At 46.3% G+C, this 13,266-nt stretch overlaps 1 long non-coding RNA gene across 8 annotated transcripts in view; it reads right to left on the reverse strand.

Annotated features, from left to right (window-relative positions):
* Nucleotides 1-13,266, reverse strand: part of LOC111170913 (uncharacterized) — a 94,930-nt gene that overhangs the window by 27,707 nt on the left and 53,957 nt on the right. The window lies entirely within an intron of this gene.

Genomic DNA, 13,266 nt, shown 5'->3' on the forward strand with positions numbered 1-13,266 from the left:
AGCAGGATGATGTCTGGAAACACTCCACAATGTCTAAAGTGCTGCCTGATGTAAGGTTCTGTCACTTCAGTAGAATCATGGGGCTCAGGGTTAGTTGCAGGTCCTCAAGTGCCATTGAATTGGACGCCCAAGACCATCTCAGGGAAACCCACTGTCCCTGCCAAGGGAGACATGGCCTTGGGGGAAGGTGGGGTTTTTGAGCTCCCCCTGCCCCCAGACACCTTGATGGAGAGAACTGGACCCTGGCAGTCAAGAAAAGAAAGGAGACCACTGCATAGCCCTGTAGAAAGCAGCTTTGGGCAGAATTTATAGCTGGAATTCCAAGAGTTCCTTTCCAGAAGAGGTTGATCAGATCTGGGCTGGACTTGAAATCCCAGCACAATTTGCCTAGTTTAAGTCTCCTGGAGAAGGCAGCCAGGGACAGCTATGTTTTTCCTGTCACTGGCTCAGGCAAGGGATACAGAGGGAAAAATTATTAGCATTATATGTATATATAATTTCATGTGGGTCTCCACTGGCCTGTCTGTCCCTGGACGGTTTTTGATGCCCCAGATCTTGGCTGGGACGCCACAGTTTGTAGGTAACATTACAGATTTGGTCACGTGGGTGCACATAAAAGGAGGAAATATTTTTCCAACGCTGCCTCCACCCCTAAGCTGTGTCACCACCGTGGAGGCATATTTGGCTGTGGCCCCTCTCTCTGCCGGCCTTGCCTGCTATAGCCCTATTCCACATGGCCCCATCTGGACCAGCCACATAGCCTGCTTCAGGGCTACTTCCCAAGGCTCCCTGCCCCAAACCCCAATCTGTGCCTCACTGCCAGGTGGGCCCCACCACAGACTTTCTGGGGAGAAAGGTAATTTTGCCCAGCTGGAGAGTGGTCCTGACAAGAGCCTACTATCTCTTCTCACCAAGGCAAATGTGAAAACAGGCCTTTGGGTAGCAGGCCACGTGGTCTTGCAAAGGAGGCTCTTCTCTGCCTCAGGGCTCCTATTTGTCCTTCACTAACCCAGAAAACGTGGCCTGACCCTTAAAACAGCTGAATGCTGGGTCAGAAATGCCCGGGAGAAGGGAATATAGACATTCGAATTACAGCAGTGAGGGGAGAAGGCCGAGACACAGAGTGGCCGCAGCCCAGCTGCACTCAAACCTCCCTGGAGACTGTGAGGGGCTCTGAGAGTGGTGCACGTGAAGCATTTGAATGGAGAGATGGCTGAGTTTGGGGCTGACCTCAGGCTGGCTGAGACCCAGCATCACTAGCAGCGATGGCTGAGTTTGGGGCTGACCTCAGGCTGGCTGAGACCCAGCATCACTAGCAGCGGGGAGGAGACAGGAGGGAGGACGGAATGCTTTGCTTCAGGCCAGGCCCGGGGCTAGCGTAAACCAACCAAGGTGCCTGGGCTGGAAAATCTAAGAAGGTGCTCACTCCTGTTTGCAAGCTCTGATTCTGTATCTGCTGAGAGGGAGCCCCCTTCAGTGTCTGCCCTCGGCACCTGGCTTGCCTCACCCCAGCCCCAGCCCTGCTTTGTGCCATCTTCTATGCACTGTTCTCTTCAAAAGAAGAGCAGATATGGGAGGGTGTTGTGAGACCCCTCTGGATACTCACTCTTACAAGTATTTGTAGGGGGTGTCTACTATGTTCCAGGCTAAACAGAGTCAGCAGGTACACAATGCTCACAGGAAACTTTGGAAGCCACTCATTTTCCCCTTTGGAGTCACACATCACAAAAGGAACCCCAGAATCTTGGCAAGCGCTCCCTTGGTCTGCCTGTCTGGCCCAAGAGCTCAGTAAGGATGGCTAAGGTGACAAGGCAGCACTCTGTCAAGCTCTTTGAGCTCTTCTAAAGAAACGCACTGGGGAAAACCTACAGCCACATCAGTACATGCACGGCTCTGGTGATGAAGGGAACAGCTGGTTCTCTTTCCATCTGCTCTCATCCCATCACCCCCACCCTTCAAACCAATTAGAATATTCCACACAGATGTGATCCAATGAAACGTTAATTGGAAAAATAACAGGAAGGATAATACATGCACTTCAGGCTAAGAACTATTTCAATAAATTGGGCTTTGAAAGCAAGACAGCCAATTAGATTATTTCCCACTTCATTCCCTCACGTACCAGAAACTACAGAAAGCTATTACTTCTAATTAATTAGGAAAGAAAGAAGGACTCTGCGTATGCATATCAGGTGAACAGGGACTGAGGCACTACCCCACTTACCTCTTCATGCACAGTGCGCGTGCATGCATGCATATACACACACACACACACATCAGGGACTAAAGACTCATCTACTATCTCACCTGGAGAATTTCATGGGTCTACTGAAACAGCAAGAAAATACCTGCTCCTAGGAGCCACTCACAAAATCAAAAAAGAGAAATGCCTTCTTTGGGCATGTTTATCAGAAAGGAAATGTGGCATTTCTTATGAGAGAATAAGCAACTCTAAATTCACTTGGATTCCAAACTTTCTGCATCCGAAACAGTCTTGTCTTTTCCTCTTCAGTAAAGAAGGAAGCATCTCCCAAGCCTATTTCAAATGCTCAGGAGGGTCTAGTGGACCAGGAAATCTGAGACCCCTGAGGCCTGATTTTTGAATTGACTTTATTATGCAGGTCAACTGCACTTTTCCATCTGTAAAATGGGAAGAAAACCTGTCCTCAGTGCCACAGTCACCCCTTTAAAGGTTTTAGGCTTGTGGGAGCACACTGACATAGAGCTCTGACCTTCTTGTGCCTTGCCTTGGGGAAAACTGATAGACAGAACTCAACCATGCAGTTAAAATATTTTTTGTACAAAAATTATGCTAACCCAAAGGCATCCTTACTGTGTAATTAATATAATATGGATAACATGATAATGAATATAATAGTCATGTAAAGCAGTCATCATGATGATACGACTTCTGCACACAGGCAGTGTGGTCCATCGGCAACAGAGAGACTCCGAGGTTGTCTCAAAGCCTCTGCACACCTGTACCCACTTGGTACTCTACTCTCCCCCATCACCTACCATGTCTGTCACTCTGTGCCGTGCACAACGTCAAGGGCTGGCAGAGCCTGGCGCAATCAGTGCCTCTGACCAATCGCTCACTGCAGGAAGAGGAACTCGCATTCATTGACACTAGAGCATGGTAGCTATTCCAGAGCACAAGGTGTAGGGCGGGACAGTTTCTAGAATGGCTTCTAGGCTACTAACTCCCCACTTGCATGTATAACGGGGTTGTCTGCAAACTTCAAACAATTGGAACAAGTTTATTTGACCATCTCTATAAGAACTTGGAATTTGGCTTCTTTCTGAAACTGAAACCATGCATAAAATTTGAAAATGCAACAGTGTTCATTTAGAATCATAAGAACTAGTTATGCCAGTATAGCAGTACATCCCTGTAAGCAAACCCAGCATGTCAATACTCCAACGAAACAAAGCATACAAAAATGATCAGGGAAGAAAGAGGAAGATGTCCGATGCTTGGATTTACCTCAGAGCAACTCCTTTCATACGTTCAAAAATACCCTTTTTATTTTAAAACTTCAGTTCACCACTTCTTCTTTAGGACCACCACTATTACATGAAGCAATATATACAAGTACCCCAAAAAATAGTGGCAAAATTTTTTCTTTTTTTAAAGAAAAACTGATTGACAACTTCAAGTTGAATAATACAGGCATATTCAAAAAGTTTTAGCACAGTTGAAATATGTGCCCATGCACAGGTATACTGGGTGAGCCATAGGGTTCTGGTGAATCAGCAATTCTTGCAAATTACCTTGTGCTTTTAGATGCTGAGAACCAAGGCCATGGAGGGTCTGGAATTCCCACCCATTTCTATAGATCCTTTTGTGCCTTGCTGATGGGTTACCCCTATAAACAATCTAGAATCCCTTAATATTATTTTAGTTTTTAATCATTTTTTAAAGAACCACACAAATGCTATAGACCATCTTGACAGAGCAATGCATATGTAAATAAGTACCCATAATTTTGCATAAAAATCTCAGGGTCGTTGTCCCCTTGCAATCTATTTATGGAACCCAGATTATGAACATCTGCTTTTAAGGAATGACATTCTTTGGTCACTGTGTTAATGCCCATTTTATTTACATGTCTCCATGTCCACATACAGGTCACCTAGTAGGACAAGGCACACCCAGGAGCAGAACCACATGGCAGAGACTAAAGAGGACGAAATGAGCGATGGCTGGTGGCTCCAGAAGCTGAAGCCCTGGACAGCTGATTTCCCATTAAAATGGGTGCCATCCTACCTGTCTCCTCGCCATCCTCCCATCCCCTCATCCCATGACCTGTACCCCTCCCACCCCACCACGTGCCATACAGCAGTCTCCATGGGCTGGCTGGCTGGCTGGCTGGCTCCTGGGGAGCTGTGTTAAAGTGAGAGTTGTGCCTGCTGTATCTTTTTTTTTTTTTTTTTTTGCGGTACGCGGGCCTCTCACTGTTGCGGCCTCTCCCGTTGCGGAGCACAGGCTCTGCACGCGCAGGCTCAGCGGCCATGGCTCACGGGCCCAGCCGCTCCGCGGCATGTGGGATCTTCCCGGACCGGGGTACGAACCCGTGTCCCCTGCATCGGCAGGCGGACTCTCAACCACTGCGCCACCAGGGAGGCCCATGCCTGCTGTATCTTTTTGTGTGGAAAGAGTGGGTCCATCCAGATCTCAAGTCCATGCCCATCCCTCTAAGTGAAGCTGGGATGAAGTACTGGTCAGCTTGGACTTCAGATACCTAAAATGTTCCAGCATTGGTTCCCAAACCCTGCCTGCCCTGCCTACACTTTTGGGTGAAAAAGAGAGGGAGTATGTATCTCCCCTCTTTCTCCCTTCTCCACATGGGTGGCCAGTGTTAATACTCTCTCTAGATTTCTCTGATCCTTGGAGAGCCAGGGCCAAAGCAGTCTTATTTCCCCTACATGGCCAGGCTGGGTACCTTCGGGTGACCAAGGGCAAAGTGTACGTCACTAGAATCAGTGGGGTGAGGGAAGAACCACCCTAAGAAGGCAAAAAGTGTGTGCATTATTTTATTTATTGCCTTGCTTATTGATTTATTTATGAAATATGTATTTATCATACAGCAGAAAATCTACTCCCATCTTTGAAGCACCCAGCCCCAGAATTTGTCTTCTTGGCCCCATGGGGCACAGTGAATTATTTCTCTTTTAAATGACAGAAAACAGTGGGGGAAATTCTCTCCCTCTGCCCAAACACCTCCACCGCAAGCAGATTTGAACCAGAAGTGGGGTTAGAAACCACCAGCTTGTGAGGCTGTAAAGCCACACACATCAGCAGAGGCTTGACTGTCCAAATACAAGCTCTCAGAAGCCCCTAACCCTACCCCCTCAGATCAGTCCTCCCCTTCTCCTTCTTCATGTGCATGATGGTGACTAGCCACTCAGCTCCAGCCTGACCATCTCAGAACCAGACTTCTCAATTGCTCTGGTGCTGTCTTCTTAACTAATGCCACATGCACATTAAAGACACCTGAGGAGCTTACAGAAAACCCAGTTCTGGTCCCCTCCCCAGCTCATTCCAGCAGAATCTCTGGGGGTAGCCTAGCCCTGGTATTTTTAAAAGGTCACGCAGAGGATTCTAAAGTGAGACTAGAGTTGAGAAGCACTTCTAGTGTCTTCTCTCCTTTGCTTCTTCCCACCACCCACATCCTTCATCCTTTATTTCCCAAGCTTTCTTCAGCACCAAGAATAGGAAAAGGCCATTGAGGAATGATGAGTTCTCTTCCCATTCCTCCAGCCCTGAACCTTCCCCATCTCTGACCCTTCCCACTGAACTTTGCCCATCAGGTCAACCAACCTGAGCAGATCCCTGGAGAGCTGGAAGGTCCCTCCAGTTATACATAGAGGCTGGTGCCTGCACCCAGCCTGGGGGCTGCTCTCAGACAACTTCCAGCTTTTCTCAGAGCAGAAACCTACCCTTACCCAGATTCTTTCCCTACTTGCCCTTCCCCCAGGCTCCCAAACTCCAAAGCTGGAGACATTCATTCTCCAAATCCCAATCCAGATGGGAATGCCCGTGCCCAGTCTTTATAACCCAAGCCTTGGCCATTTCTGCAGAGCCACCTGAATTGAATGCAGGTCTACTGATAACAGAGAAAGGAGTCACATTGCCCCAAGCCAGTCCTTTCCCCAAGAATTGGACAATCCATACCCCAGATGGCTAATAAGAGACACCTCACATTTCACACTTACAAGATCTCCACTGCTGAGTGTGAGTAAATGTGTGTGTGTGTGTACACATGTGCACACACTATATACAAATCATAGAGATATACTACGTTCATAATAGACCCAAGTGAATTCTATATTGGATATATACACAGAATGTTGTAATATCTACAAACTGTTAGACACACCACACACACACACACACACACACACACACACACACACACAGCCTAGGGAAACTTGTGATGTGGGAAGGGTTGTTTTTGCTACCCCATCTCCCTCAAAGGTTACTCTCTTGCCCCCAAGTAACCTCCCGGGGCAACTACTATGTCAAGCACACCCTCAGCTGCCCAGCTGGTCCCTCTCCTGTATCGCATATCACCAAGCCTTGTTTCCCCATTAGTCAGAATGTCCCTGCCCTACGTCCCATCTCTCAGGGCCCTACTCTCTGATAGATGACAGACAGTTCAGTCAGTGGGTGCTAAAGAGTTGATTGTTACCCCTCCCAGGTGACATTTACGTCTTAATAGGGGCTACAGATAAATGCCTTAATCTGAAGGAGTGGCCCTCATGGTGGGAATTTCAGGCATAGTGGTGGGCCAGTAGGGGAGGTTATTTTTTATCAGAGGCGGACTTTTTACAACCCCTCAAATCATACCTATCTCTAAAATCAAACCTTCATCAGTGCATGAGCACAGTCAAGCACACTTAACCTATATACACTTTCCATAATTTTGAGACACCTCTCTTATACCGGCCCCATGTTTAAAAATGAAAAAAAAAAAAAAAAAGGAACCAGCTAAATTAATTGAAATCGCACTGGGAAATGTAGCCTATTTTTCACCGGCCGCCAGCCATCTGGCCCACCCTACCCTGTTCCATTTCCCTTCTGCTCCTTCTCTCTTCTTCTCCTACCACATCAGTTCATCGACTTGGATGTTCTCTCCGTGCTCTCCTCACCCATCTCCCCACGTGTATTTCCTTCCTTTCCTGTTTCCCAATTGGAATTGTGCTGTTTTTCGGTGTCGTCAGGACAAAGAGCAGGTTAAAAGCATGAGCATGTGTGTATCACTCTGAAGAAAGAGAACCCAGGTATTCTGCTACAGTTTGGAGAAAAACCCAATGAAGGAAGAGATGAAAGCTGGCTCTGCAGAGTGCCTTAAAAATGACTTTAATTAGGAAATTCTGAATCGTCAGTCTTTGGATGTTACATAAACTCAAACAGATGTTGCATTTCACTTCTCTGGGATTAAAAAAATTGTTAAATACAGTATGTATTCAACAACAACAACAACAACGTCTCTTTTCTTTTTCATTTGGTCCTTAAAGATGCAGTGCCTGGTTTTCCAAAAAGCCCAGGGAAGGTCCCAGGGACATACTGAGGGCAGATGCAGAAGTCCTGCCCAGCTAGGAAAACTTGCAGACTAAGGCAGAGCGCTGCAATCATCGTTGGTGCAGAAGGCAAGTCTCAGATGAGAAAGAAGCTGGATGACGTTGAGTAAGGAACAGAAAGGGGTCCTCATCCTTCTCTCTGATAATGCACTATCTTAGTCTGTGACTCAGTGCTCTGAAATTGGGGGAAGAAGAAATTCTAGAAACACAGAGGGCAAATCTTGCCCTTCCATCCTCTCCCCACCTCCACTCCTCCCTAGAGCACCCTTTGATCAGTTTCTGCTTTGCTTTTGCTAAATGATTTTCCTTTAGCTTAACACTTGCTACCCAAGGTCAGACTAAAACAAGATATTTGGAAGAGTCTGAGCTCCTGAAGGCAGTTAAGACTTCTGGGATATTGCCTTCTCTCTCACAGAGCTGCATTTGTTTTTTTTGCGGTACACGGGCCTCTCACTGCTGTGGCCTCTCCCGTTGCGGAGCACAGGCTCCGGACGCGCAGGCTCAGCGGCCATGGCTCACGGGCCCAAACGCTCCGCGGCATGTGGGATCTTCCCGGACCGGGGCACGAACCCGCGTCCCCTGCATCAGCAGGTGGACTTTCAACCACTGCGCCACCAGGGAAGCCCAGAGGTGCATTTTTAAATGATTGGACCGCAGCTATGCAAGAGTGGGAAGTATAGTGGGGATGGAGCTCTTGACCTGTACTTGAACTCTGAAAACCCGACGGAGGTAGGAGGAACTGGGGACCCAGCCGATCAGGACCCCACCCATCAGAACCCCGCCCCCTGCCTCTCCCCACAGCCTCACCCCGACCTGCTTTTCTGCTTTGGAAGCCAGTGCCTGACTGGTAAGTGCTTGGTGCCCTCTAGGTACCAGCTGTTCTCTCTACTGCACCTATTATTCAAATCTGTCATGGCTATTTGAAATAAGAGATGTGACCATTCTGTGGGATCAGCAGTTTTAAGAGGGCTGAGAGTCACTAGCTCATATTCTCTCTCTTTCCTCTTTCATTCTCTTTCTCTCTGTCTCTCTCTCTCACACTCACACACACACACACACACACACACACACACACACACACTACCACCACCACTCAAAAGAGGGAAAGCAAGAAAGGAGACCCAGATACTGAAATAGATAGTGGTTTCCACGTTTGGAAAAAAATATTTCTCTATCATACATGTCACGAGGTGAGGGGAATACATTTTTAAGCATATGTATTTATAATCTAAGGCATCCCCAACCTTCACCAACTCAACCAAGCAACACATGCTCAATTCTATGGGAAGCAGCTTTGTAGACACATTTTAGGCAAGGAATTTCTGCATCTTCTCTATTAGAAAGTGTGATCTGAGGTACACTGTCTGGGAAAGGGCAATTTGCACTTTTTTCCCAGTTCATTTATTTTAAGAAATAAACCATGCACTGGTGGTGGCTGAACACGCCAAGTGTGAATGCATGTATATATACAGGTCTCCCCCACTATCCGATACAACCTTTCATTAACCGAAGTGGCGTAAAGCAAAGAAGCAGTTACCTCGGGACACATCTTGCTAACGGATGCACAAAACAAATTGAGACAAAGCACAGATGCTTACAGATACAAGTCAAAGCCATGGCGGCTTGGTGCTAAGGTGCTGAGTGTAATTCCTGGGGAAGGAGCTTGGCAGGGCCACTGCCACTGCTCCAGATGCCTGCTGCCTCTATAAGGGCTCCTGCAAAAGAAACACTGAACTTTCGCTTTTCACTTTGTAAAGCAAAAATCTTCTTCAGATTTCTTTCCATCAGCAAAAACAGGTACTAATGTAGGTCTTTCATAAAAGTGAAGTTTCATAAAACAAACTTACAAAAAGTGGGGGATCCCTGTACAGTTCCAATGTACAGATGAGGTTTGGGGAACATAAGCGATAGTCGAGGCAAACTGAAATTATAAGTGGTATTTCTTTTTCAGTTAAAAAAACCTGTAAAGTTCTATGTTAAACTCTGTAATGGTTTGGAAAAGGAAACAGGGATGTGTTTGATTTTTTAAAACCTAACTAATTATATGCACATACACTTAAAGAAGAGATTTGGGGGAGCAAAGACAGAATATTCAAACAAAAACTATGTATTTATTGCTATTTCTGTGAAAAGAACGTTACAACTGAATCAACTTGGAATACAAATATGGTCGTCTTTCTTTTCTTTTTCAAATTCATTACTTGAACTTTCTTAGGTCCTGTTAGCAGAGAGCTCAGCAGTCCCTTCTTGAGGCTCTCCACCTCCCCCCCCATTTCTCAGGGACCCTGGATCCTGAAATCATACCAAAAAGAGTCAAAACACCAAGCAGAAAGAACAGGGTCACATTAACCCGTTCCTGCCCTGCCTTCCTCCTGCCTTCCCTGCCCACTACCTGAGGGAAGACATCCAGGATGCCCAGGACACAAGCTGTCCCCTTGATACAGCTTTGAGCACCATGCTTTGCTCAGTCACTATTCTCAAAGGATGCCAACGGAGCTGGGACTGGAGGCCCTTCCAGAATCAGTCCTACTGTGTGCTGAAATCACCTTCCTGATGAATCTCTACACCTCTGCATTGTACCCAGGCCGACGACCTGAGCCCTTTCCTCCCCGGGTCAGCGATCTCAACTCATCCTCGTCTTAGCCTGGTTCTGGGCCCCTTGAAGATCCCAACTTCCAGCCTGGGGAGGAGGAGTTGGCTTACATTGTCTTACAGAAAGATCCAGGTTCCCTTTGCAAGTTGCTGTGTTTCTTCCATGCCCCCTCCCTGAAAGCCCACCTTTGCATAAGTGAAGGGAAATCATTGGATTGATCCACAGAGCAAAAAGATTTTTTATTTCAACGAATACTTATTAAGTGACCAACATGTGCCAGATAGTACATTCTAGATGCTGGGCATTCCTCAATGCACCAGACAGACAAAACTCCATCCCTCCTGGAGCTTCCATTCTGGTGGGAGGAAAGACAGACAATAGACACAATAAATAAGGAAATTGTATAGTGTGTTAGATGGTGAGAAGTACTATGGGAGGGGGTAAAAAGAGGAATCAAGGGCTTCCCTGGTGGAGCAGTGGTTGAGAGTCTGCCCGCCGATGCAGGGGACGCGGGTTCATGCCCCGGTCCGGGAAGATCCCACATGCCGCGGAGCAGCTCGCCCGTGAGCCATGGCCTCTGAGCCTGTGCATCCGGAGCCTGTGCTCCACAACGGGAGAGGCCACAACAGTGAGGGGCCCGCATACCGCAAAAAAAAAAAAAAAAAAAAAAAGAGGGATCAAGAGTTCTAGAAGATCTGCCTCCAGGTGAATTTCTGTGTGGGCTATATACAAAGAAGCAGTTGTCAATTGCACTTACTAATAACAACAACATGAATAATTATGGCCTCTCCAGGCACCCCATTTAATCTCTGCATTAACAGGCATCCTTTTCCATGTAAGGCTTGAGATCTACGCTTTATGCATTCCAAAGCAGTCTCAGGTTTATTGTCTCCTAGTTTAACCTATGAGGACTTCATGTACTGCAGCTCAGAGAAGTTAAGTGACCTTCCCAAGGTCACATGGCTACTAAGTGTCAGGGTGAGAATTCCAATGAGGCTCTCTTGACTCCATTGTGTGATTTTTCTCAATGCATTTGTAAAAAGCACAAGACATGAAGCCAGAAGATCCAAAACTGAGATCCAGCATTATATCTTACTAAGTGTACAAAAGCTTGAAAAATTCCCTGCAAATGTAAGATAAGACTGGATTTGAAATTACATTATAAATCATAAGGCACGGTACAAATGTGAAGCTTTGGGGCAACTCTGCAGGCTGCCTCAACGTTCCACTTACCTACTATCTGTGTGATTCATTAAGTGAATAAATATAATTAAAAGGAGTTATTTTTATAGCATGCTGCACACAACTCCCAAAGCAGTTCTTACCAAAGTTGGACAAATTAAAACAGTATATATTTTCTGTCTGTAAACTAATTATCTGATTCAAGTAAATTCAAAGCAAGCACACTTCAAAGGTGTTCTGTAACAGCATGTGCATAATCACACTAAATGTATTGAAGAAGCACTGTTACACGGGCCTTGTTAGGAAGTTCTGAGCATCAGTGTGGAGAAAAGGACACTCCTGTAACAGATCCCAGGGGTTCAGTTGTGGCTGTGAGCAACGAGTTGAATTTCTTGTCCTATTCCAGGCCTCTGCATCCTCTTTGTTAACTTCGTCACCTCAGCAGTTGGAGAATGCCCACCAGTGAACACAAAAAACTGTCACATTGGCCTACAGGCAGCTGGTACTGACCCCATTAGTTTAAGCTAGGAAATAAGACTGAATATGGCTTCTGTGAAAGCTTAGAAGATGCAAACTACAGGAGGAGAGGTGCTATGGCCTGGATATTTGTGTACCCCCCCCGCCAAATTCGTATGTTGAAGCCTTAATCCCCAAAGTGATGGTATTTGGACATGGGGTCTTTGGGAGGTAATTAGGTTTGGATGAGGTTGCGCGCGGGAGGAACCTCCATGATGGGTTTGGTGCCCTTAATGAAAAGATCCCAGCTTGTTCTCTCTCTTCCCCCCACCATCCCCCATCTGAAGAAAGCAGGAAGAGGGCCCTCACTAGAACCCAATCATGCTGGTACCCTGATCTTGGGTTTCCAGCCTCCAGAACTGTGAGAAATAAATGTTCGTGGTTATTTAAGCAATCCAGTTTATGGAGTTCTTGTTCCAGCAGCCCAAACTAAGACAAGAGGCATACTCTATTTTCTGAAATGGTTCTTAAATATAACTGCCCAATCCCTGTGCTTCTACAAAGGGAATGTACTTGCCCTCGGGAAAAAATTTGAAAGTTCTACAAAAATAAAGTGCACCTTTATAGAGCTGCCAAATGTTGCCTGCTTTCTTCTCCCCATGGTCAGGGTGGGAGGCTTTAGAGCAACCAGGAAAGACAGTAACCTCTTCATCCACCCTCCCAGCCTGGAGGATGTATAAAAAGTATCCTCACCCTGCTTCTGCAGCTCCTACCATCAAGATTCCAAGAGAAGTTGGATAAAACCACCCAAAAGACAGAGAAACCTTGATGAGCCCAGGTTCAAGACGAAGGAAGTGGGCAGATCTCATTTTCATGTGTAAGAATAGAGAATGAACCAAGATAGATGATAAAAGAACTTCAGGAAGAAATAAAAAGGATGTGGGGAAAGCTAAAATCATGATGATCATAGTTTTCAAACTGAAAATTCATGTCACAGATGAGACAGAGACACAAAATAAATCAAATCTATCTGCAAAATTCTGGAATTTGCCTTTGTCTCAGCCCCACAGCCCAGTCGGTGGTGTAGCAATTGTTCACTCTAGTGAGATTATCTACATTGAAGGTGATGGGAACCAATTATTTTCCTATCACTGAGGAAAGACAAGGAGAAATGGGCTCCAACTGAAGCTGTAGGGATCCCCAGTTAAATTTCTGAGCGAGTAAAAAATGGTACCTGGTGGAGAATTTTTCTTCTCTTCCTAACACCCCTCTCCCATCCCAAACAGACGGGTCCATCTGGCGGCAGCAAACACAGCAGACTGGAGAGTTTGTCCTGGGCAATTCTGAGTTGACTCTGACTCTTTCTTCCAAATACCAAAGTTGTAAACTGATGGCTAGAAGGACCCCCCAAATGCCACCTCTTTAAGAGAGCCCACCTCCAGGACAAG

This window comes from Delphinapterus leucas, unplaced genomic scaffold, assembly GCF_059928025.1.
Source record: "Delphinapterus leucas isolate spDelLeu-1000000601 "Yukka" unplaced genomic scaffold, BTC_Dleu_Yukka2 spDelLeu_asBTCV2_sq74, whole genome shotgun sequence".
NCBI classification, from domain to species: Eukaryota; Metazoa; Chordata; class Mammalia; order Artiodactyla; family Monodontidae; genus Delphinapterus; species Delphinapterus leucas.